At 51.6% G+C, this 26,624-nt stretch overlaps 1 protein-coding gene across 2 annotated transcripts in view; it reads right to left on the bottom strand.

Annotated features, from left to right (window-relative positions):
• Positions 1–18,723, bottom strand: part of LOC119954571 (E3 ubiquitin-protein ligase TRIM39-like) — a 69,750-nt gene extending 51,027 nt beyond the window's left edge. Inside the window, exons 1-2 of one of the 2 annotated variants that reach the window (XM_038779914.1) lie at positions 18,438–18,723; positions 4,580–4,691 (exon numbers count right to left, since the gene is read on the bottom strand). The gene's annotated coding sequence lies outside the window, so the exon portion shown is untranslated. The remainder of the gene's footprint in view (positions 1–4,579; positions 4,692–18,437) is intronic. The other variant, XM_038779913.1, reaches the window with a different exon arrangement.
• Positions 18,724–26,624: the final 7,901 nt, after the last annotated feature.

The raw sequence follows: 26,624 nt of genomic DNA on the forward strand, positions 1-26,624 counted from the left end.
ATGGACGTATTAGTGAGAAGCAGCATGGTTTTGTGAAGGGGTGGTCGCGTCTCACTAACTTGATAGAGTTTTTTGAAGAGGTCACAAAGATGATTGATGCAGTTAGGGCAGTGGATCTTGTCTATAAGGGCTTCAGTAAGGCCTTTGACAAGGTCTCTCATGGTAGACTGGTACAAAAGGTGAAGTCACACGGGATCAGGGGTGAGCTGGCAAGGTGGGTACAGAACTGACTAGGTCATAGAAGGCAGAGAGCAGCAATGGAAGGGTGCTTTTCTGATCAGAGGGCTGTGACTAGTGGTATTCCACAGGGATCAGTACTGGGACCTTTGCTGTTCGTAGTATATATAAATGATTTGGAGGAAAATGTGACTGGTCTGATTAGTAAGTTTGCAGACGACACAAAGTTTGGTGGAATTGTGGATAGCGATGAGGACTGTCGGAGGATACAGCAGGATTTAGATCGTTTGGAGACTTGGGTGGAGAGATGGAAGATGGAGTTTAATTCGGACAAATGTGAGGTAATGCATTTTGGAAGGTCTAATGCAGGTAGGGAATATACAGTGAATGGTAGAACCCTCAAGAGTATTGAAAGTCAGAGAGATATAGGTGTACAGGTCCACAGGTCACTGAAAGGGGTAACACAGGTGGAGAAGGTAGTCAAGAAGGCATACGGCATGCTTGCCTTCATTGGCCGGGACATTGAGTATAAGAATTGGCAAGTCATGTTGCAGCTGTATAGAACCTTAGTTAGGCCACACTTGGAGTATAGTGTTCAATTCTGGTTGCCACACTACCAGAAGGATGTGGAGGCTTTAGAGAGGGTGCAGAAGAGATTTACCAGGATGTTGCCTGGTATTGAGGGCATTAGCTATGAGGAGTGGTTGAATAAACTCGGTTTATTCTCACTGGAATGACAGAGGTTGAGGGGCGAACTGATAGAGGTCTACAAAATTATGAGTTGCATAGACAGAGTAGGTACTCAGAGGCTTTTTCCCAGGGTACAGGGGTCAATTACTAGGGGGCATAGGTTTAAGGTGTGAGGGGCAAGGTTTAGAGGAGATGTACGAGGCAAGTTTTTCACACAGAGGGTAGCGGGTACCTGGAACTCGCTGCCGGAGGAGGTGGAGGATGCAGGGACGATAGTGACATTTAAGGGCATCTTGACAAATACATGAATAGGATGGGAATAGAGGGATACGGACCCAGGAAGTGTAGAAGATTTAAGTTTAGACGGGCAGCATGGTCGGCACGGGCTTGGAGGATTGAAGGGCCTGTTCCTGTGCTGTATTTTTCTTTGTTCTTTTTTCTCTTTGTTCTTTGTTAGCTATGTTTGTGAATGGTGGTGGACAATTAAACAACTCACTGGAGTAGGAAGCTCCACAAATACCTCCAACCTAAATGACAAGGTTGAAGCATTCGCAGCAATCTTCAGCCAGAAGTGCCAAATGGAAGATCCATCCCAGTCTCCCCCACAGGTCCCAGCATCGTCTTTAGCTAATTCGATTCACCCCACATGATACCAAAAAATGGCTGACAGCACTGGATGTTCAAAGGCTATGGTATTCCGTGGCAAATAACATTCACACCGCATAAATGGCAGGCAACGACTATCTCCAATAAGAGAGAATCTTGACATTCAATGGCATTACTATCGCTGAATACCCCACTATCAACATCCTCGGGGTTACTATTAACCAGAAACTGAACTGACCCAGCAAAATAAATACCATGGCTACATGAGTAGATCAGAGACTCGGAATCTTGTGGCGAGTAAATCACCTCCTGACTCCCCGAAGCCTATCCATCATCTACAAGTCACAAGTCAGGACTGTGATGGAATACTCTCCACTTGCCTGGATGAGTGCAGCTCCAACAACACTCAAGAAGCTCGACACCATCCAGGACAAAGCAACCTGCTTGATTGGCACCCTTTCCACAAACATTCACTCCCTCCACCATGGACCAACAGTGGCAGCCATGTGTATTATCTACAAGATACACTGCAGGAACTCACCAATACTCCTTGGGTAGCACCTTCCAAACCCACAACCTCTGCCATCTAGAAGGACAAGGGCCGTAGACACAGAGACTCCACCACCTGCAAGTTCGCCTGATATCCACACACCATCCGGTCTTGGAACTATGTCGCCACAAGTCAACAAGGTTCCTTCAATAGCATCTTCAAACCTCTACCATCTAGAAGGACAAGGGCAACAGAAATGTCCAGGTAGTGCTGTTCCCATGTATCAGCTGCCCTCGTTGAATTGTTGCAGTGTATTGTGTAGATTGTACACATTGCTGTTGCTATGTGTTGGTGGTGCATGGAGTGGATATTAAGGATGGTGGAAAGGGTGGCAATCAAATAGGCTGTATTACCCTGAATGGTATTGGGCTCCTTGAGTTTTGTTGGAGGTGTACACATCTAGGCAAGTATATAATAATAATATTGGAGCGTATTCCATCACACTCCTGACTTTGCCTTGTAAATGGTGGGCAGGCTTTGGGGAGTCAGAAGGTGAGTTATTCTCCACAGAATTCCCAGCCTCTGCGCTTGTATCTGTGGTATTTATGTGGCTGGTCCAGTTCAGATTTTGGTCAATGGAATCCTTTGGGATTTTGGTAGTGCCATTGAATGTCAAGGGGCGATGGTTAGATTTGTTCTTGTCAGAGATGGTAATTGTCTGGCATTTGTGTGGTGCGATTGTTACTTGCCACTTGTCATCTTAAACCTGAATGTTGTTCAGGTCTTGCTGCACATGGGCACGGACTGCTCCAGTACCTGAGGAATCATGAATGGTGTTGAACTTTGTGCAACATCCCCACTTCTGCTCTTCTGATGGAAGGAACAATATGGATGAAACAGCTGAAGATGTTTTGACCTGGGACAGCTGGTCAAATGTTGCCTTGGTGTCAAGAGCAGTCACTCTTACCTCACCTTTTAACCTCAGCTCTTTTGTCCATATTTGGACCAAGGCTGTCATGAGGTTAGGAGCTGAGTGGCCACTGGTGAAACCCAGACTAGAGTGGCGGTCGGCATAGCCACCGGGAGTAGCAGTTTGGTTGGGTGACCTGCATGACTTCCTGCGGTCAGAGAAGATAAAGTATGAGTTAAGGGGCTCAGCAGGGGTTTTAAGGAAAGGTGGGGGATGTTTGTGACCGAGTTTGAACAATTGTTCGCCGTAGGGGGGTGGGGAGAGGGTGAAAAAGGGGAAAATCTGTACAGACTGTACAGTTGATTGTTGGGAAGTATGTTTCCCGGGGTGTTTATTTGCTGTAACCTGGGGCGGCATTCTCCCCTACCCGTCGTGACGGAGAGTGCCGGCGTAGGGGAGTAGCGCCAACCACTCAGGGGTCGGGCCTCCGCAAAGTTGGGGAATTCTCCCCACCTTAGGGGGCCAGCCCCGCGCCGGAGCGGTTTGCACCAGAAGACTGGCGCAAAAAACCGGCGCCCCCGGCAGCGGGGCTGGCCGAAAGGCTTTCGCCGGTCGGCGCATGCGCCGGCATGACGTCAGCGGCAGCTGGCCGCTGACGTCACTGCCGGCGCATGCGCGATGTGCAGTTCTCTTCCGCTTCCGCCATGGCGAAGGCCGTGGCGGGTGCGGAGGAAAATAGTGCACCCAGGGCACTGGCCCGGAGTCTGAGCGGGGGGGCCCCGATCGCGGGCCAGGCCACCGTGGGGGCACTCCCCGGGGTTCGATCACCCCCTGCCCCCCCCCAGGACCCCGGGGCCCGCTCGCGCCGCTGATCCCGCTGTTCCAGAGGTGGTTCAAACCTCGGCGGCGGGAGAGGCCCCCCAGCGGCGGGACTTCGGCCCATCCGGGCCGGAGAATCACCGCAGGGGCCTCTCCGATCGGAGTGGCGAGATTCCCGCCACCGCCACTTCCCAGGTGACGGAGAATCTCTGCCACGGCGGGGGCAGGATTTTTGGCGGCACCAGGCGATTCTCCTACTCTGCTGGGGGTCGGAGAATTTCGCCCCTGTTTTGATACATGTTTGTAATAAAATACATTAAAAAAAAAGAAACATAAACTGCGCGTCAGTGAGCAGGTTATTGCTGACTAAGTTCCAATTGTTAGCACTGCTGATGACTCCTTCCATCATGCTCACTTATCGAGAGCAGACTGGTGGGGTGGCAATTGGTTGGGTTGAATTTGTCTGCTTTTTGTGCGAGACATACTGAACGATTTTTCACATTGCCAGGTAGATGCCAGTGTCGTAGCTGTACTGGAACAGCTTGGCTAAGGGCACAGCTAGTTCTGGAGCACATTGCTGGAATGCTGTCAATGCCCATCGGCTGAGCAGTATCCCTCCAAGCCACACACCAGCCTGACTTGGAACTGTACCACTGTTCCTTCACTGTCACTGGGTCAAATTCTTGAAACTCCCTTCCAAACTCCCTTCCTGCCAGCACGGTGGGTGCACCTGCACCAGATGGACTGGTTCAAGAAAGTGCCTCGCTACCACCTTCTCATGGGCAATTAGGGATGGGCAACAAATGTTAGCCTTGCCAGCGAAACCCACATGCAATGCAAGAATAATGAAAATAAAACTGATTGAAAACGAACAGGGGTATTCTTACCTGTATCATGGTCAGTATTTATCTGTCAAACAACATAATTAAACTGCTTCTTTGGTCATTACCACATTGATATATGTGGGATCTTGCAGAGTTCAAATTCATTGCCCTGTTTCTTGGATTACAACAGTTTAAAAAGAACAAATTATTGGTTGTCAAGTGTTTTGGAATGTCCTGAGAGTGTGAAAGATGTTCTTTATAATAATCTTTATTGGTGTCACAAGTAGGCTTACATTAACACTGCACTGAAATTTAAATTCCCTCGTCACCACACTCTGGCTCCCATTCAGGTACACTGAGGGAGAATTCAGAATGTCCAATTCACCTAACAAGCACGTCTTTCAGGACTTGTGGGAGGAAACCGGAGCACCCGGAGGGGAATCCCACGCAGACACGGGGAGAACGTAGACTCCGCACAGACAGTGACTCAAGCTGGGAGTCAAACCCAGGTCCCTGGCACTGTGAAGCAACCGTGCTAACCACTGTGCTCTGCGGGATTCTCCGCCCCGCTGGCAGGCCACCCATGCTCATGCTTTTCCTGATTGCATGGAGCGGCCCAGAATGGGAAATCCCATTGGCTGGCTGCGGGAAGGAAGAATCCTGCTGCCGGCGAGGGTGCGCCACGCAGGAAAACAGGCCTGGCGGTAGGGAGAATCCTGCTCGTTATATCATTGCAAAGATGTTCTTTTCTTCCTGATCGGACTTGGGCTGTGCACAAAGGGTGAGGAATTGAAACATTAGCAGGGATTTTCCTCAGTATCGGCAATGGCATTGCCAGGCAATAAATGCGCCCATGAAGCTGCTGATGATAATGGTGGCTTTCTCCATCATCAGGGGCTGGTTTAGCTCACAAGGCTAAATCGCTGGCTTATAAAGCAGACCAAGCAGGCCAGCAGCACGGTTCGATTCCCGTACCAGCCTCCCCGAACAGGCGCCGGAATGTGGCGACTAGGGGCTTTTCACAGTAACTTCATTGAAGCCTACTCGTGACAATAAGCGATTTTCATTTTTCAGAGTGGGGAAAAAAAGGTCATGGGTTCTGCGATGTATCACTGGCGGAATGTCTTCTGATTCGCCTGTCCTGTCATCAAATTAGACCCTTGATGATCCGAGGCATCATTTGTAAAGGCCGCTCCAGAACACTGCGAGCAAAACCAGATCAATCAGGTGTACTACTTGGCAACCCCCCGCTAATACCCTGGCACTCCTCTGGCACCATCACTTTGGCATCAAGCTGACATGATCCAGGCACTACTCTGGCACCCTTGGCATTACCCTAATATCAAGCCAGCACTACCAGGTCCTTTCTTGCCTGGGTAGTGCCCAGGCACTGCCAAGATTCTGCCAGCTTGATGCCGGACCACTACCAGGCTCTACCCAGGCATGACCCTCTCCCCCTGAGCTCCCCTGGCAGTACTGCTCACTAGGTGCACAACTTCCGCCATTCTGCCATCAAGTCGCCACCATGGTTCCTTCACTGTTGCTGGGTTAACTCCTGGTATTCTCTCCCTTACAGCACTGTGGGTGTGCCTAACCACATGACTTAAGCGCTTCAAGAAGGCAGCTCACCACCATCTTAAGGATGGGAAATAAATGCTGGCCTAGCCAGCGACACCCACATTTACATGAAATAATTGTTTTAAATGTGCATTTTTACAAGGGCTGGGTTGCTCAGTGGGCTGCACAGCTGGTTTGTAATGCAGAACAAGTACCAGCTTACCCAAACAGGCTCTGGAATGTGGCGACTAGGGGCTTTTCACATAAACTTCACACATCTGACAATAAAAGATTATTATTATTATTTATAGACATAATTGAGCTTGCAAAGAAAATGGTTCTTCAAATGTAATGCAAATTGGCAGACAATATTATCTACAAACTAAATTAAGAAGTACATTTATATTGCTTCATAAAAGATTCATAGGGCATCGCACTGTTGCATGAGAATGTCTTATTTCAATTTTCTCCAGCGAGGGGATGAAAACTGACATATGTCAGCTATGTATGATGACTGCTGTTCATTTACACAAGATTTCAGTGTTGGATAATTGACTTCAAGGTGGTTAATATCTCAACCACTGAGATTCTCTTTTGTCACATATTCTGGATACCACATTTGAAAAGGAGGTCAAGGTATTGATAGAGCTTTGCGCACGAGCAGTGGGAGAGGCCACATCCGGAGGGAGGCACAGACAGAGCGAACTTTAAACTCGGGAATTTGAAGCAGAGTGGAAATTTGGTGCAGATCGGGAAGAAGTGGTCTTTGCTTTTTCTCCCTGCTCTGTAACTTTAAATCTTCAGGGTCTTGCTCTGCAGCAACTGAGGCTACCAGAGAGAGAGAGAGCTGATTGGTTGGTAATGGGTAAGGGCGGTAAGTCTTTACAACTTTTAGCACTTATAGTTTGAAAATACATTTTGTGATTTATAATCTGTAAGGGCTACTAGTTATAAATTTCTCTCAGACTGAGATAATAAGGAGGGCTAATCTCCGGGGAGCAGTCTTGGTGGGTGTGGTGAATCACAGTCCGTGTAATTCACACTGTTATTATATATGATGTACTGTGTCTGTGTAAGCTCGGTATACGAGCAGTTGCGCGGCTCTGCCCATAGGGGGAGATGAGGAGTTTGCACTGGGCTCCACCCTTGGCTCCGCCCATGGCTCCTCCCACTAACCGGAAGTATAAAGCTTGGCAGTCGTGAGCCTGGCTGCCAGTTCATCTCGTCGCAGGCAGGCTCTGTTGAAAGACTATTAAAGCCACTGTTCACTTCCAGCCACGTGTCGTGTGAATTGATGGTCACATCAATTTAATAGTCTTTGGAAACAAGAAGAAATCGAAGAAACAACTATGGAATCAGCCCTCAAACCTGACCAACTAGAACTCGACCCGCAGGCTGCAGAGGCAAGAGAAATCTTTCAGCACTGGCTCAGATGTTGCAATTCCTACCTGGCTGAATCAAATACTGCTGAAACTACAGAGGAGCAGAAACTCAATCTACTGCACGCAAGGGTGAGCCACCGTATATCTTCTCAACTCAATAGTACCAACTTGTATACGGGGGCCCCAGCCATGCTAGATCGAATGTACGTGAGGCCCATCAACGAGGTCTACGCGCGCCATATTTTTACGATCCGCCGCCAGCGCCCCGTGCCGTCGTTGGAAGAATTCCTGCGGGAGTTAAAGATTTTAGCTTGGGACTGTAATTACCTAGCTGTATCAGCCGAACAGCACATGGAACTTGCCGTTAGAGATGTGTATGTGGCAGGCCTCAGATCGAATTATGTGCGCCAGCGGTTGCTAGAAAAAGGGGCCCAGATCTTAGAGGACACAGTTTTAAAATTTTTTTTATAAATTTAGATTACCCAATTATTTTTTCCAATTAAGGGGCAATTTAGCGTGGCCAATCCACCTACTCTGCACATTTTTGGGTTGTGGGGGCGAAACCCATGCAGACACGGTGAGAATGTGCAAACTCCACACAGACCCAGAGCCGGGATCGAACCTGGGACCTCAGCGCCGTGAGGCGGTTGTGCTAACCATTTGGCCACCGTGCTGCCCTTAGAGGACACAGTTGAACTAGCTACCACTATGGAGGTCTCATTCCGCAACCTCACCTCGCTCCCCACGGACCAAGCGACCCCATCCTGGGCCCCCGACCAGCAACTGCCCTAGGCCTGCGCCGGGTGGCCACCCAGCCATCACACAGCCCCAGTGTGCCGTTTTTGCGGACAGCCCCAGCACCCATGGCAGCACTGCCCGGCCCGTAATGCGACCTGCAGCAGCTGCGGTCGCAAAGGACACTATGCCCGGGTCTGCCTGGCAAAGCAGGCCTCCTCTCCTAACTCCCCCGCAGCCCTGAGCACTCGTTTCATGAATCCACAGGTCCGCAGGCCCCGAAATGCTGCGGCCTGTACTCCGACTCCGCCCCCAAATGACACGTGCAACTCATGGGGGCCGCCATCTTGGCAACTCCCCTCCACGCGGCCGGCCACGTGCGACTCATGGGGGCCGCCATCTTGGGCGCCATCTTCCTCGTCGCCTGCCACGTGCGATCCACGGGGGCGGCCATCTTCTTCCAACTCAGAAATTCGTCTAGAAGAATACGAACTCAGAGGGTAGTCATCACGGGGCCACTCCAGCACAGCTGATCGAGCCGACGACTACCCACAACTCAGCGCAGTGACATTGGACCAGTCGCGTCCAAAACACCTCCGAAATTCAATGATGACCGTTCAAATCAACGGATATAGGACACCGTGCCTCTTCGACTCCGGGAGCACCGATAGCTTCGTACACCCAGAACTGGTAAGACGCTGTTCGCTCTCTGTTTTTCCTGCTATCTCCCTCGCTTCGGGCTCCCACTCTGTTCACCTCCAAGGGCGCACCGTCGCGACCCTAACGATCCAGGGCATCAGCTACTCAAACTTCCAACTGTACGTGCTCCCTGAACTGTGCGCCCCACTCCTACTGCGACTCGATTTCCAGTGCAACCTGAAAAGCCTCACACTCAGCTTTTGCGGGCCCTTGCCCCCACTCACTATTTGCAGCCTCGCCACACTAAATATCGACCCCCCTCCACTCTTTGCCAATCTCACGCTGGACTGCAAACCCGTAGCCATTCGCAGCAGGCGATACAGCCTGCAGGACAGGGTGTTTACCAGAACCGAGGTCCATAGGCTTCTACGTGAGGGGATCATAGAGGCCAGTAACAGTCCCTGGAGAGCTCAGGTGGTGGTCGTCAAGACCGGGGAAAAATTCCGCATGTTAGTGGACTATAGAACATAGAACATAGAACAGTACAGCACAGAACAGGCCCTTCGGCCCTCAATGTTGTGCCGAGCCATGATCACCCTACTCAAACCCACGTATCCACCCTATACCCGTAACCCAACAACCCCCCCTTAACCTTACTTTATTAGGACACTACGGGCAATTTAGCATGGCCAATCCACCTAACCTGCACATCTTTGGACTGTGGGAGGAAACCGGAGCACCCGGAGGAAACCCACGCAAACAGGGGGAGGACGTGCAGACTCCACACAGACAGTGACCCAGCCGGGAATCGAACCTGGGACTCTGGAGCTGTGAAGCATTTACGCTAACCACCATGCTACCCTGCTGCCCCATTGGTCAGACCATTAATCGGTTCACGCTCCTTGACGCGTATCCCCTCCCCAGAATTGCAGGCATGGTGAATCAGATCGCCCATTATAAAGTCTTCTCCACGGTGGATCTGAAGTCTGCATACCACCAGCTCCCAATCCGCCCGGACGACCGACACTTCACGGCGTTTGAGGCCGACGGCTGCCTCTTCCACTTCCTCCGGGTTCCCTTTGGCGTCACTAATGGTGTCTCGTTGTTCCAACGAGCAATGGACTGAATGGTGGACCAGTACGGGCTGCGGGCCACATTTCCGTACCTGGATAACGTCACCATCCGCGGCCATGACCAGCAGGACCACGACGCTAACCTCGATCGATTTCTCCAGACGGCCCAGAAGCTCAACCTCACGTATAACACGGAGAAATGCGTTTTCCGCACGACCAGGCTAGCCATCCTCGGCTATGTCGTGGAGAACGGAGTCTTGGCCCTCTCCCTCATCGTCCCAGGGCCCTCAAAAGGTGCCTGGGATTTTTCTCTTATTAGGCCCAGTGGGTCCCTCAGTTTGCGGACAAAACCCGCCCACTATTTAAGGCCACACTCTTCCCTCTATCGGATGAGGCTCGCCAGGCCTTCACTCGTATCAAGGAGGACATCGCCAAAGCGGCCATGCAGGTGATGGATGAATCCATCCCCTTTCAGGTAGAGAGCGATGCCCCAGAGGTCGCTCTCGCAGCCACACTAAACCAGGCAGGGAGACCAGTCGCCTTATTCTCCCGAACCCTCTCTGCTCCTTGAACTTTGACACTCCTCGGTCGACAAGGAAGCACAAGCCATTGTGGAAGCGATACGTCACTAGATGCACTACCTCGCAGGTAGGAGGTTCACTCTCATCACTGACCAATGATCGGTTGTCTTTATGTTCGACAACTCTCAAAGGGGCAAGATCAAAAATGATAAGATCCTACGGTGGAGGATCAAACTCTCCACCTACAAGTACGATATTATGTACCGACGGGGGAAGCTCAACGAGCCCCCAGATGCCCTGTCCCACAGCACATGCGCCAGCGCGCAAGACGACCGCCTGAAAGCTATTAACGATGACCTCTGCCACCCGGGGGTCACCCGGCTCGCCCACTATGCCTAAGCCCGAAATCTGCCTTTCTCCACAGAGGAGGTGAAAGCCATCACCAGGGACTGCCCGATCTGTGCGGAGTGAAAACCGCACTTCTATAGACCAGACAGGGCCACCCTGGTCAAGGCTTCTCGGCCCTTTGAACGCCTCGCTATCGATTTCAAAGGGCCACTCCCCTCGACCAATAGGAATGTGTACTTCCTGAACATCATCGACAAGTTCTCTCGTTTTCCGTTTGCTACCCCGTGCCTCGATATGACCTCCCACACAGTCATTAGGGCCCTGCACAGCATCTTCACCCTGTTTGGTTTCCCCAGCTACGTACACAGCGACAGGGGTTCGTCCTTTATGAGCGACGAGCTGCGTCAGTACCTGCTTGAAAAGGGCATTGCCTCGAGCAGGACTACCAGCTACAACCCCAAGGGGAACGGGCAGGTGTAGAGGGAGAACGTGACGATCTGGAAGACCGTCCTACTGACCCTCCGGTCCAGGAAGCTCCCGACCTCCCATTGGCAGGAAGTCCTCCCCGTCGTGCTCCATGCTATTAGGTCCCTCCTATGTCCGGCCACCAACCAGACCCCCCACGAGCGGCTATTTGTTTTTTCCAGGGGCACTACCACGGGGATTTCGCTCCCAGCATGGTTGAAGACACCGGGCCCAGTTCTCTTCCGGAAGCACGTCCGGACTCACAAGACTGACCCACTCGTAGAGAGAGTGCTCCTGCTCCATTCAAACCCACACTACGCATTTATAGAGTACCCTGACGGCCGACAGGACACTGTTTCCCTCCGGGACCTGGCACCTGCAGGATCTAACTCCAACACCACCGCCGCTGAGATACCCCTCACACTATACCCCTCCCAACCCCCTGCGCCCGGCACCCCCACGCCTGCAGTTCCGCTGCCCGTGTTCCGCGCCCCCGCGCCATTGGGTTTCCATCGCTCCCCGTCACCAGTCGAACCAGTCGGATACGAAGCTCTGGCCGAATCACCCCCGGAGTCCACCATGGTTCCCTCGCCGACCACCACCGCCCAGCCACTAGAAGAGGCTGCAACCCCGGTGCTTCGTCGATCCCAGAGGACGACTCGGCCGCCAGATTGACTTACCCTGTAATTTATGACCGGTAAATTGTAACTTGTAACTCGTAATTTGGATTTTGTAGACACATCACCCCCGCTGGACTCAATTTTTTTACAGGGGGTGAATGTGGTGAATCACAGTCCGTGTAATTCACACTGTTATTATGTATGATGTACTGTGTCTATGTAAGCTCGGCATACGAGCATTTGCGTGGCTCTGCCCATAGGGGGAGATGAGGAGTTTGTACTGGGCTCCACCCTTGGCTCCTCCCACTAACCAGAAGTACAAACTTGGCAGTCGTGAGCCTGCCTGCCAGTTCATCTCGTCGCAGGCAGGCCCTGTTGAATGACTATTAAAACCACTGTTCACTTCTAACCATGTGTCGTGTGAATTGATGGTCACAGGTAGCAATTGGGGCAGCAGGGTAGCATGGTGGTTAGCATAAATGCTTCACAGCTCCAGGGTCCCAGGTTCGATTCCCAGCTGGGTCACTGTCTGTGTGGAGTCTGCACGTCCTCCCCCTGTGTGCGTGGGTTTCCTCCGGGTGCTCCGGTTTCCCCCCACAGTCCAAAGATGTGCGGGTTAGGTGGATTGGCCATGCTAAATTGCCCGTAGTGTCCTAATAAAAGTAAGGTTAAGGGGGGGGGGTTGTTGGGTTAAGGGTATAGGGTGGATACGTGGGTTTGAGTAGGGTGATCATGGCTCGGCATAACATTGAGGGCCGAAGGGCCTGTTCTGTGCTGTACTGTTCTATGTTCTATGTTCTATCAGTGGGCGGAACATCCAATTCGGTGAGTATGAAGTAAATTACCTCGAGGATTCGAGGCCTAGTCTCCAGGGAGCAGTCGCGGTGGGTAGAACATTGAATTCTGTGATCATAAAGTAACTTTAAAAAAAAAAAAAATTTTGAGTCTCCAATTCATTTTTTCCAATTAAGGGGCAATTTAGCGAGGCCGATCCACCTAACCTGCACATCTTTGGGTTGTGGGGGCCAAACCCACGCAAACACGGGAGAATGTGCAAACTCCACACAGACAGTGACCCAGAGCCAGGATCGAACCTGCGACCTTGGCGCCTTGACGCTGCAGGGCTAACCCACTGCGCCACCGTGCTGCCATGAGTATAAAGTAACTTACCGCGGGGATTTGCGGCCTAGTCTCCAGGGAGCAGTCTCGGTGGACGGAACATTGTATTCGGTGAGTATAAAGTAACTTACCTTGGGGATATGTGGCCTAGTCTCCAGAGAGCAGACTCGAGGGGCGGGCGGGCGGGAGGTGGGGGGTGGAACACTGAATTCAGTGAGTATAAAGTAACTTACCATGGGGATTTGCGGCCTAGTCTCCAGAGAGCAATCTCGAGGGGTGGAACACCGAATTCAGTGAGTATAAAGTAACTTACCTCGGGGATTCCACTGAAGCTGAAAAAACCTGAAAACGTGATGTCACAAAAAGCTGTGACCTGATGGCTGATAGGGAATCTGTGCTAAATTTGAAAACACACTGCAAAACTAATTAATTAATTAACTAAGTAGAGATGGCTGAGCAGGCGATGTGCTGTAGCTGCATGATGCGGGAGCTGGCAGATGCCATTGCGAGCAGCAATGATCACATCTACAGGAAGTGTTGGCTGCTTGAGGAATTTCGGCTCAGAGTTGATAAGCTGGAGTCTGAGCTTCGAACACTGCAGCACATCCGGGAGGGGAAGAGTTACCTGGACGCTTTGTTTCAGGCGGCAGTCACACCCCGTACAGTAAGCACCTCAAATTTGGTCAGGACAGCAGGGTGTGACTGCAAGTGAGGCAAGGTAGAGGGATCCTGAATTCAGGAACGGAGGACCTCAGCTCTTGACCTTGTCCAACTGGTATGAGGTTGTTGCTCCCTGTGCGGCTGAGGAAAAGGCCTGTGGGCAGGATGAGCTAGCTGACCACTGCACCGCGTGGAAGTTGTAGGGGATTCTATAATTAGGGAGATGGATAGCATCTTTTGTAAGCAGTCCAAAGATGTGCAGGTTAGGTGCATTGGCCATGATAAATTGCCCTTAGTGACCAAAAAGGTTAGGAGGGGTTATTGGGTTACTGAGATAGGGTGCAAATGAGGGCTTAAGTGGGTCGGTGCACTCGATGGGCCGAATGGCCTTCTCCTGCACTGTATGTTCTATGTACTATGTATGTTGCTTGCCCGGTGCCAGGGTGAGGGACATCACTGACCAGCTTGAAAGGACATTGGAGTGGGAGTGGGAGGATCTAGTTGTTGTGGTCCACGTTGGCACAAACAACATAGGTAAGGCGAGGAAAGAGGACCTGTTGGGGGATTATCAGGCAACTAGGAACTAAACTAAGAACAGGTTCTCAAGGGTTATATTCTCTGCGGTTACAACCTGAACCACTTGCGAATTGTCACAGTGATAAGAAAATTAGGGAAGTAAACACGTGGCTAAAGGATCGGTGCGGGAAAGAGAGGTTCCACTTCATGGAGCATTGGCATCAATATTAGAACAGGAGGCATCTGTACTGTTGGCATGCTCTTCACCTGAACCAATCTGGGATCAGTGTTCTAGCGGAAAGGATCAATAGGATGGTCACAAGGATTTAAACTAGCAAATAGGGGGCAAATTAAGGGTAAAACTACATGAAGTATAATGGTTAATGGGAAGCAAAGCAGCAGGTTAGCACATGGGGAAGTGGGTTCAACTCCATGGTAAATTATGAAAAAAGTTAAAGGGAAGACAATCCCAGGAGATGTTACTAATGGACACGTTAGGATTCAAAAACTAGCATAAAAGCTCATAGCATTCGAAACAAGGTAAATGAGTTGGCGGCACAAATCTTTGCAAATGAGTATGATTTAGTGGCCATTGCAGAGAGATAGATGAAGAGTGGTCATGACTGGAAGTTAAACATCCTGGGGTATCACTATTCAGAAGAACAGGCAGGAAGGTAATGGGGGTGGTGTACCTCTGATATTTAAGGACGACACCAGGACAGTAGTGAGAGATGATATAGGTTCTATGGAGGAAAAGGTTGAATACATTTGGGTAGAAATTAGAAATAATAAGGAGGAAACTTCACTGATAGGAGTAGTCTATAGGCCAGAAAATAATAACATAACATTTACAGTGCAGTAGGAGGCCCCTTTGGCCAATAACTCTGCACCGGCCCTTAGAAAGAGCACCTCACTTAAGCCTATCCCATCCCCATAACACAGTGACCCCACCTAACCTTTTTTTGGACACTCAGGGGAAATTTATCATGGCCAATCCACTGAACCTGCACATCTTTGGACTGTGGGAGGAAACCGGAGCACCCGGAAGAAACCCACGCAGACACGGGGAGAACGTGCAGACTCCGCACAACTAGGGACCCTGGAGATGTGAAGCAACCGTGCTAACCACTGTGCTACCGTGCTGCCCCTATCATCAAGGTGGACAGGCACTAAACAAAAAAATAAATGATGCATGTAAAAATGGCATGTACGGCAATTATCATGGAGGATTTTTATCCACATGTCAATTGGTCAAACCAGGTCAGTCAAGGCAACCTTGAGGAGGAGTTCATAGAATGTATCTGCGATAGTTTCCTCAAACAGTATGTAATGGAACCTACTTAGATCTGGTCCTGTGAAATGAGACAGGAATAATTAATGATCTTGTAGTTCGGGATCCTGTCGGAAGGAGCCATTATAGTATGGCTGAATTAAAAATACAGATGGAGGGTGAGAGGGAAATCCAATACCAGTGTCTTGTGCTTAAACAAAAGCGATTACAATGGGATAAGGGAGGAGTTGACTTAGGTAGACCGGAAGCAAAGACTTTATGCTGGGACAATTGAGGAATAGTGGAGGACTTTCATAGAACATAGAACATACAGTGCAGAAGGAGGCCATTCGGCCCATCGAGTCTGCACCGATCCAATTAAGCCCTCACTTCCACCCTACCCCGTAACCTAATAACCGCTCCTAACCTTTTTGGTCACTCACAGCGCCGGCCCTAGGGTTGCTGGCGCCCCGGGCAAGCTGAACTTCGGCGCCCTTGGGGGGGGGGGGGGGGGGGGGGGGGGGGGGGGGGCGGGGCTGGGGGGGGGGGGCTGGGGGGGGGCGGGGCCGGAGAGGGGGGTGGCCGGAGGGGGGTGGCCGGAGGGGGGGGGGGTCCGGAGGGGGGGGGGGGGGCGGAGAGGGGGGCCGGAGGGGGGGGGCGGAGGGGGGGGGACTGCCCGAGTTGCCGGTACCTTGAGCCGGCACTGGTCACTCAGGGCAATTTATCATGGCCAACCCACCTAACCTGCATGTCTTTGGACTGTGGGAGGAAACCGGAGCACCCGGAGGAAACCCACGCGGACATGGGGAGAACGTGCAGACTCCACACAGACAGTGACCCAGCGGGGAATCGAACCTGGGACCCTGGCGCTGTGAAGCCACCGTACTGCCCGGTTTCAAATTGATTTTTCACAGTGCTCAACAAAAGTATATACCAGCGAAAAGGAAGGACTTCAGGAAAAAGGATAATTAGCCATGGATATCTAAGGAAATAAAGGACGGTAACAAATTAAAAGAAAATGCATACCAAGTGGCAAGATTAGTGGGAAACTAGAAGATTTGGAAATCTTTAAAAGTCACAGAATTGCTTGCCTGGATTCTCTGCCCTCCTGTGTTTTCAAAGGTGAAGGGAAGATAGATTTAGATACAGTGCTCAGTTTGGGTGAGGGGAAGGGATATCTCTGGTATTGCTTTATTGGTGAATATTGATTCTGTCTGCACTCTATTAAAAATCATGGGGTCACAGCCATCGCCTACAGGGTCAATTTGATGGCAATGACAGCTGGGGCCAATCCAGCAGTTCTCCCCTCCAGAATATGACAACATTGGCAGTCACTTCAAATGGGGTAACTGCTTCCAATCCCAATTCTGCCATCATCTGATCGTCTGGTCCCACCTCAACACGCACAAACACACACATGTGCACAGCCCCACAGCTGTACACAGATGTACCCAGCGCCTGCATATACAACACAGGAAGGGGGGCAGTGGCGTAGTGATATCCTCGCTGGACGAGTAATCTGGAGACCCAGAGTCTTGGGTTCGAGTCTCGCCATGGCAGACGGTGAAATTTGAATCCAATAAAAATCTGGAATTAAAAGTCTAAAAAGTGACCATAAAACCATTGGTGATTGGCATAAAAACCCACCTGGTTCACTAATGTCCTTTAGGGAAAGAAATCTGGGCCGGGATTCTCCCCTACCCGGCGGGGCGGGGGGTCCCGGCGTGTCGGAGTGGCGTGAACCACTCTGGCGTTGGGCCGCCCCAAAGGTGCAGAATTCTCCGCACCTTTAGGGGCCAAGCCCTCACATAGAGGGGCTAGGCCTGCACCGGAGTGGTTCCCACTCTGCGGCTGGCGTGAACGGCCTTTGGCGCCATGCCAGCCGGGGCCGAAAGGACTTCGCCGGCCGGCGTAAGTCCGCGCATGTGCCAGAGCATCAGCACCTGCTGATATAACACCGGCGCATGCGCAGGGGAGGGGGTCTCTTCCGCCTCCGCCATGGTGACGACCATGGCGGAAGAAAAAGAGTGCCCCCACGGCACAGGCCCGCCGGCTGATCGGTGGGCCCTGATCGCGGGCCAGGCCACTGTGGGGGCACCCCCCGGGGTCAGATCGCCCCCAGGACCCCGGAGCCCGCCGGCACCACCAATCCCGCCGGTCAGGTAGGTGGTTTAAACCACGCCGGTGGGAGAGGCCTGTCAGCGGCGGGACTTCGGCCCATCGCGGGCCGGAGAATCGCCGCGGGGGGCCCGCCGACCGGCACAGGGGTCCCGCTGACCAGCGCGGGGGTCCCGCCGACCAGCGCGGTGCGATTCCCGCCCTGCCGAATCTCGGTGGGCGGAAAATTCGGGACATGGTGGGGGCGGGATTGACGCCGGCCCCGGGCGATTCCTGACCCCACTATTGTCGTGACCTAGTCTGGTCTACACGTGACCAGATTGACAGCAATGCGGTTGACTCTTAAATGGCTTCAGGGATGGGTATTAAATGGTGGCCCAGCCAGTGACACCCGCATCCCCTAAAACATATAATGAAAAACTTGGATCCACACTCACACACTTCCATACATATTTCTACAGTCGTACATGCACACACGTGTGCACATGTACATGTATGACTCAGCACCACACATGCATACACTCACTTATGTACAAACACATACCCCACACACATGTACATATATGCACACACATCCAAACAGGGATAGCAATCAGGATCAGGGGCTCTTTATTTCTTCTCTCTTGAAAAGTGATGTCTGTCCTACAGCTATCCTAATGGACACTGATAAATTCAGCAGTGATCAGGAATGAAATATGGGACCCCTATTTATTTCACTGCCACACTGGCCAGTGAATCATTGCCGTTTACACAATTTGTTGACAGACCCACAATGGTAATTAGCCAAAGGTAATCCTTTTAGACAAGCATAAATATAGGTTGTAGAATAAACTACATCAGCAAATAGTGAAACTAAATAATTAAATGTGGCACATACCCAGTTATGAGTTCACCTTACCTGAATGTCAGTTAACTGAATGGATTCTGGCAGACAATCAACTTAAATAGTCCAAGGAATCCAATACGATTGGTTCTGGTGTCGAGTCTTTCAATTATGTTTTGATCAAAGAACCAATGACAGACTGACGGAACACTTCTGTTCATTTGCATATCAGAAAATATATTTTAATTCAGGTTATAGGGCTTTAAATTAAAAGAGTCAAGCCAGGTCAAAGGCAGACAGGTGAAATGGATTCAGGGTAGGCAGATAAAAATAGGCCATGGGCGAACAGAGGTATTGGAGTGAAGACAGTGATACAGGAGTGAAGGCAGAGCAGAAAACGGGATCAAGGACACTCGCATGATGTACTAAAGGGATTGTGACGTCATACTGGGTTTAACCACAGACTTTTTTGTGGGTGTGTGTCCTGGGGAAATCTGTGTGGAGGAGGGGAGGCTGTTGGGAGCTGGAGGCTGTATTTCTGTCAGAAGAGGTGGGCGATGTGAACCTGTCGAGAAGATCTGAGTGTTGGGAGGGTTGGATTTGGGAGTGTGTGTTGGGTGAAATGTGTGTGTTGGTGGGTGTGTGATGGGAGTATGTGTTGGGGTGGGTCATGGGAGTGCATGATGGGGGTGTGTATTGATGGTTGTGTGTTGGTGGGTGTGTGTTGGTGGTTATGCATTGGGGTGTGTGATAGGGGTGTGTGATGGTGGATGTGTGTTGGGGTGTGTGATGGGGTTGTGTGTTGGTGGGTGTGTGTTGGTGGTTATGCATTGGGGTCAGTGATAGGGGTGTGTGATGGTGGATGTGTGTTGGGGTGTGTGATGGGGGTGTGTGTTGGTGGGTGTGTGTTGGTGGTTATGCATTGGGGTGTGTGTGATAGGGGTGTGTGATGGTGGATGTGTGTTGGGGTGTGTGATGGGGGTGTGTGTTGGTTGTGTGTTGGTGGTTATGCATTGGGGTCAGTGATAGGGGTGTGTGATGAGGGTGTGATGGGGATATGTGTTGGAGGTTTTGTGTGTGTTGGTGTGTGCTGGTGGTTATGTGTGTGTTGGTGTGTGTTGGTGGTTACGTGTGTGTTGGTGTGTGTTGGTAGTAATATGTGTGTTGGTGATTATGTGTTGTGGTGTGTGATGAGGGTGTGTGATGGGGATGTGATGGGGATATGTGCTGGTGGTTATGTGTGTGTTGGTGGTTATGTGTTGGGGTATGTGATAGGGGTGTGTAATGGGGGTGTGTGATGGGGGTGTGTGATGGTGAGTGTGTCCTTGGGGTGTGTAATGGGGTGTGTGTTGGTGGTTATGTGTTGGGATATGTGATAGGGGTGTGTGATGGGGGTGTGTGATGGTGAGTGTGTCCTTGGGGTGTGTAATGGGGTGTATGTTGGTGGTTATGTGTTGGGATATGTGATAGGGGTGTGTGATGGGGGTGTGTGTGTGTTGGGGAGTGGGTTCAGGATGTGTGATGTGGGTGTGTGTTGGTGGGGGTGGGTTCGGGATGTGAGATTAATTGAATGATTGATTGTCACATGTACCGAAAAGTGAAAAGTATTTTTCTGCGGCCAAGTGAAAGTACACAGCAGAGAAAGAAGAATAATCGACAAAGTACATCGACAAACAGTGATTGGTTATAGTGAGGTACAAGGGTCCAAACAAAACAAATACATGAGCCAGAGCAGCATAGAGCATTGTGAATTGTGTTCTTACAGGGAACAGATCAGTCCGAGGGATAATCATTGAGGAGTCTAGTAGCTGTGGGGAAGAAGCTGTTCCTATGTCTGGATGTGCGGGTCTTCAGGCTTCTGTATCTTCTGCCTGATGGAAAGGTCTGGAAGAAGGCAATGCCTGGGTGTGCAGGGTGATTGTCAATGCTGTCTGCCTTCCTGAAGCAGCTGGAGGTGGATATGGGAGGTGTATATAGGTCAATAGGAGGGTGGCAAGCTTGTGTGACGTGTTGGGCTGAGTTCACCACACTCTGCAGATGAGGGTGTGTGTTGGTGGGTGTGTGTTGGTGGATGTGTGTTGGTGGGTGTGTGAAGGTGGTTTTGTGTTGATGGGTATGTATTGGGATATGGGTTTGGGGTGTGTGATCAGGATATGTGATGGTAGGGGCGTGTTGGTGTGTGTGCTGGGGTGTGTCATTTTGTTTTTCTTTCATAGAATTTACAGTACAGAAGGAGGCCATTTGGCCCATCAAGTCTGCACTGGCTCTTGGAAAGAGCACCCTACCCAAGGTCAACACCTCCACCCTATCCCCACAACCCAGTACCCCCACCCAACACTAAGGGCAATTTTGAACACTAAGGGCAATTTATCATGGCCAATCCATCTAACCTGCACATCTTTGGACTGTGGGAGGAAACCGGAGCACCCGGAGGAAACCCACGCACACACGGGGAGGATGTGCAGACTCTGCACAGACAGTGACCCAAGCCAGAATCGAACCTGGGACCCTGGAGCTGTGAAGCGATTGTGCTATCCACAATGCTACCGTGCTGCTGTGATGGGGGTGAGTGTTGGTGGGTGTGTGCTTGGGGTGTGTAATGGAGTGTGTGTTGGTGATCATGTGTTGGTAGGTGTGTGTTGGTAGGTTTGTGGGCTGTTGGTTTGGGCTGTGTCTTGGGGTTTGGGGTGTGATGCACAATCAATAACTCCCGAAGCGAGATTGTAGGACAATTGAAGGCTTTATTGAACTCAATGTTTCCCCCAGCAGCACAGGTACAGAATGCAGCAGCTGGGGAAACACAGACTCTTATACTCTGCCTTACTGGGCACAACCAGCAGGCAGGCTTCACCAATGATCTTACAGCATCAGGTACCGCCAACCTAGGTACCGTAATACCCCTAATACCGACTACCACATTCACCCCCTGTTTTAAAAAAAAGAGGTGGTGGTCTCGCAGTGGTGGAGGTTATGGCAGTACCCGTTGGTGGTACAATGCTTTGCCTTTTACATGTCACACAAATTATTTATAGGTATTTATTTACAGGTACATTTCATAATGAAGCTATTAGTCGACGGAGCCCTGGTCGTCCTCTGTGATTGTTGCAGTTTCGGCGATGATGCAGGCGCCGGCTCGGGCATCCGTGGCTCTGGGAGCGTGACTTCAGCTTCATCACCCCTGGGTGGGAGCAGTGGAAGGACCGATCCCCCTGGGAAGGGGGCAGCCGTGGGGTGCGCTGGTGGGAGGGTGGGTTGGGTTGGTGAGGGGGGTGTGGGTGGGGATCCAGCGGGCCACATAGGCGTACTGAGGGTTAGTATGAAGGAGGTATACCCTCTCGACCAGCGGGTCCGACTTGTGCGCCCGCACGTGTTTGCAGAGCAGAATGGGTCCAGGAGCTGCCAGCCAGGTTGGGAGCGAGGTCCCGGAGGAGGACTTCCTATGGAAGACAAGGAGACGTTCATGAGGTGTTTCGTTGGTTGTGGTACACAGTAGTGATCGAATGGAGTGGAGTGCATCGGGGAAGACCTCCTGCCAGTGAGAGACTGGGAGATTCCTGGACCGTAGGGCCAGTAGGACAGTCTTCCAGACCGTTCCATTCTCCCTCTCCACCTGACCGTTTCCCCGGGGGTTATAACTGGTCGTCCTGCTTGAGGTAATGCCCTTGCTGAGCAGGAATTGACGCAGTTCGTCGCTCATGAAGGACGACCCCCTATCGCTGTGGACGTAGGCGGGGAAACCGAACAGTGTAAAGATGCTGTGGAGGGCTTTAATCACAGTGGCAGCGGTCAGGTCGGGACAGGGGATGGCGAATGGCAACCGGGAGTACTCGTCAATCAGGTTCAGGAAGTACGTGTTGCGGTCGGTGGAGGGAAGGGGTCCTTTGAAGTCAATGCTGAGGCGTTCAAAGGGGCAGGAAGCCTTCACTAGGTGCGCTTTCTCTGGCCGGTAGAAGTGTGTCTTGCACTCCGCGCAGATTTGGCAGTTCCTGGTGACGGTCCTGACTTCCTCGATGGAGTAGGGCAGGTTGCTGGTTTTGATAAAATGGAAGAAATGAGTGACCCCGGGTGGCAGAGGTCATCGTGGAGGGCTTGGAGTCGGTCCACTTGTGCGGTGGCACATGTGCCACGGGATAGAGCATCAGGAGGCTCGTTTAGCTTCCCGGGATGCTACAAGATCTCGTAGTTGTAGGTGGAGAGCTCAATCCTCAACCGTAAGATCTTATCGTTCTTTATCTTGCCCCGCCGTGCATTATCGAACATGAAAGCTACCGACATTTGGTCAGTGAGGAGCGCGAATCTCCTGCCGGCCAGGGAATGCCTCCAATGCCACACAGCTTCTACTATGGCCTGGGCCTCCTTTTCAACGGAGGAATGGCGGATCTCGGAGGCATGGAGGATGTGTGAGAAGAAGGCCACGGGCCTGCCCGGTTGGTTGAGGGTGGCCGCCAGAGCTACTTCGGATGCGTCGCTCTCGACTTGGAAGGGAAGGGATTCATCGATTGCGTGCATCGTGGCCTTTGCGATGTCTGCATTTATGCGACTGAAGGCCTGGCGGGCCTCTGCCGACAGGGGGAAAATCGTGGATTGGATTAGTGGGTGGGCCTTGTCCGCATAATTGGGGACCCACTGGGCATAATATGAAAAAAACCCCAGGCAACGTTTCAGGGCCTTGCAGCAGTGTGGGAGGGGGAACTCCATGAGGGGGCGCATGCGTTCGGGGTCGGGGCCTATGACTCCATTGTGCACTACATAGCCGAGGATGGCTAGACGATCGGTGCTGAGTACACATTTCTCCTTGTTATTGGTCAGATTAAGGAGACTGGCGGTATGGAGAAATTTGCGGAGGTTGCTGCCTTGGTCCTGCTGGTCATGGCCGCAGATGGTGACGTTGTCGAGGTATGGAAACGTGGCCCGCAAACCGTACCGGTCAACCATTCGATCCCTCTCCCATTGGAAGACTGAGACTCCATTTGTGACACCAAAGGGAACCCTTAGGAAGTGGTAGAGCCGCCCATCTGCTTCGAATCCAGTGTACTTGCAGTTGTCCAGGCAGATGGGGAGTTGGTGGTAGGCGGATTTGAGGTCCACCGTGGAAAAGACCTTGTATTGTGCAATCTGATTGACCAAATCAGACATGCGGGGGAGAGGGTACTTGTCGAGCTGCGTATACATGTTGATGGTCTGACTATAATCGATGACCATCCTGTGTTTCTCCCTGGTCATTACAACCACTACTTGAGCTCTCCAGGGGCTGTTGCTGGCCTTGATAATACCTTCCTTCAGTAACCACTGGACTTCCGACCTAATGAAGGTCCGGTCCTGGACACTGTACCGTCTGCTCCTGGTGGCAACGGGTTTGCAATCAGGGGTGAGGTTTGCAAAAAGGGAAGGCGGGTCGACCTTGAGGGTTGTGAGACTGCAGACAGTGAGGGGGGTATAGGGCCGCTGAATTTAAGAGTTAAGCTCTGGAGATTATATTGGAAGTCCAATCCCAGGAGTGTGGCAGTGCAGAGGTGAGGGAGGACGCAGAGTCGGAAATTCTTAAACTCTCTTCCCTGGACTGTGAGGTTAGCTATGCAGTACCCCTTGATCTCTACAGAGTGAGACCCGGGGGCCAGAGAGATTCTCTGGTTAACTGGGTGTATAGGGAGGGAGCAGCGCCTTACCGTGTTGGGGTGTATAAAGCTCCCGGTGCTCCCGGAGTTGATCAGGCAGGATGTCTTCTGTCCGTTGATGAGTACAGTCGTTGTAGCTGTCGAAAGAGTTCGGGGCTGAGACTGGTCCAGAGTCACCGAGGTGAGTCGTGGGAGAAGCTGATGGGATTCCTCGGGTGGTGTGTGGTCATCCGAATCGTGGTCTTGAGACTCCAGCCAAGATGGCGGTACCCACGGATCATACATGACCAGGGGTGGGCAAGATGGCAGCGCCCATGAATCGCATGCGGTCTCTGGGGAACAAGATGGTGGCGCCCAGGGTCCGCACGTGGCTTGCGGGAGTGAAGATGGTGGTGCCCACGGGCCGCATGTGGCCTGCGATGAGATTAATGGCGGCGGCCCCGGTTCGCCCCTGCAGACAGCAGCGACCGCCCGGGCCTGGCATACCGCCAAGAAATGCCCCTTTTTTCCACAACCCTTGCAAGTTGCGGAGCTGGGGGGTGCTTGGCTTGCCCACAAAAATAACATTGGGGCCCCCAGGGTTGCCTGGCAGCCGTGCGGCACAAGCTTGTGGGGGGTTGGGAGATGCGTAGGAATCGGCTGGTGGGTGGGTGTGTGTCGGTGGGTGTGTGACGGGGATGTGTCAGTGGATGTGTGCTGGGGTGTGTGTTGGATTGTGGGCTCAGGGATTGTGATGGGGTGTGTGTCGGTGGGTGTGTCACGGGGTGTGTGTCGGTGGATGTGTGTTCGGGTTCGGGGTGTGTGATGGGGTGTGTGTTGGGTTGTGGATTCAGGGATGGGGTGTGTGTTGGCAGTTGTGTGTCTGTGTGTGTGTGTTGGGATGTGTGATGGAGGTTCTTGATGGGTGTGTGTGTGTTGGTGAGTGTGTTTTGGGGTGTGGGTTTGGGGTGTGCGATGGTGGGTGGGTGTGTGTTGGGGTGTGTGTTGGGGTGTGTGTTGGGGTGTGTGATGGGGTGAGTGTTGGGTGTGTGTTGGTGGGTGTGTGATGGGGGTGTGTGTTGGGGTGTATGATGAAGGTGTGTGATAGGGGTGTGTGTTGGTGGGTGTGTTTTATTGGGTGTATTTTGGTGGTGTGTGTGGGTACGGGATGTGTGTTTGGGGTGAGTAATGGGGTGTGTGTTGGTTGTCGTGTGTGTGTGTTCGTGTGTGATGGAGGTGTGTTTTGGTAGTGTGTGTGTGCTGGGCTGTGTGTTGGTTGTGGGTTCAGGGTGTGTGATGGAGGTGTGTGTTGGCAGGTGTGTGTCGGTGGGTGTGTTGGGGTGTGTGATGGGGGGTGTGATGGAAGTGCTTGATGGGGGTGTGTATTAGTGGGGGTGTTTATTGTCTGTGTGTTTGGGTGTGTAATGGGGTGTGTGTTGGTGTATATGTGCTGGGGTGTGGGATGGTGGGTGTGTGTTGGTGGGTGTGTTTTGGTGGTGTGGGTTCGGGGTGTGTGATGAGGGTGTGTGTTGTTTTAGTGTGTGTATACGGGGTATGTGTTGGGGTGTGGATTTGAGGGGTGTGATGGGGTGTGTGTTGTTGATTGTATTTTGTTAGTTGTGTGACGGTGCTTGTGTGTCAGTGGATGTGTGTTGAAATGTAGATTCGAGGTGTGTGATGGGGTGTGTGATCGGGATGTATGATGGAGGGCCAAATAACCTACTTCTGCTCCTATGTTTCCTATGTTTATATATTTCTATTCACTCCCTCCGTCACTGACACGCAGTGGCGGCAGTATGTCCCACCTGCAAGGCAGCAGTAACTCCTTCCTCAGCACCATCCAAACCCATGATCCCTACTCCCAAGAAAGACGAGTGCAGCAGGTCCATCGGAAAACTACCAGCTCGATACAACTTGCCCTCCAAGTCACACTCCATCTGATTTGGAATTTGTGGTGAATCATAATCCTAGTAATTCACACTGTGTTGTATTATATGTGATGTGTCTTTGTAAGCTCGGTATACGAGCAGTTGCGTGGCTCTGCCCATAGGGGGAGATGAGGAGTTTGTACTAGGTTCCACCCTTGGCTGCGGCCATGACTCCATCCATGGCTCCTCCCACTAACCAGAAGTATAAAGATCTGCAGTTGTGAGCCTGCTGCCTGTTCATCTTGTCGCAGGCAGGCTCAGTTGTAAAACTATTAAAACCACTGTTCACTTTCAATCACTTCCAATTCTTGTGAATTGATGGTCACATTAATATTATTTCTTTACAGTTGCTGGATCAAAATCCTGGAACTTATCTCATGCAAATCATTGATGTATTTTGTGAATAGCTGGAGCCCAAGCACTGATCTCTGCGGAACCCTACTAGTCACAGCATGACACTTCGAAAAAGACACATTTATTCCTACTCGGTTTTCTTTTTTTAATGCATTTTATTACAAATCCAGCCCATCCTTGCACAAGAGGAGGTCCCGTTTACCATACACCAATTGATCTCCCCTCCCAACTCCGCTTCCCATTTCTCCTTGATCTTCACCACCCGTTCACCCTCCTGTGCCCCCAGCCACTTGTATATATCCCCAATTCTTCTCTCCCTTTCCACATCTGGAAGCAGCAGCCGCTCCAGCAGGGTGTATCCCGGCAACCTAGGGAATCCCCTCCAT

The sequence above is a fragment of the Scyliorhinus canicula genome, chromosome 19 (assembly GCF_902713615.1).
Source record: "Scyliorhinus canicula chromosome 19, sScyCan1.1, whole genome shotgun sequence".
Classification (NCBI taxonomy): domain Eukaryota; kingdom Metazoa; phylum Chordata; class Chondrichthyes; order Carcharhiniformes; family Scyliorhinidae; genus Scyliorhinus; species Scyliorhinus canicula.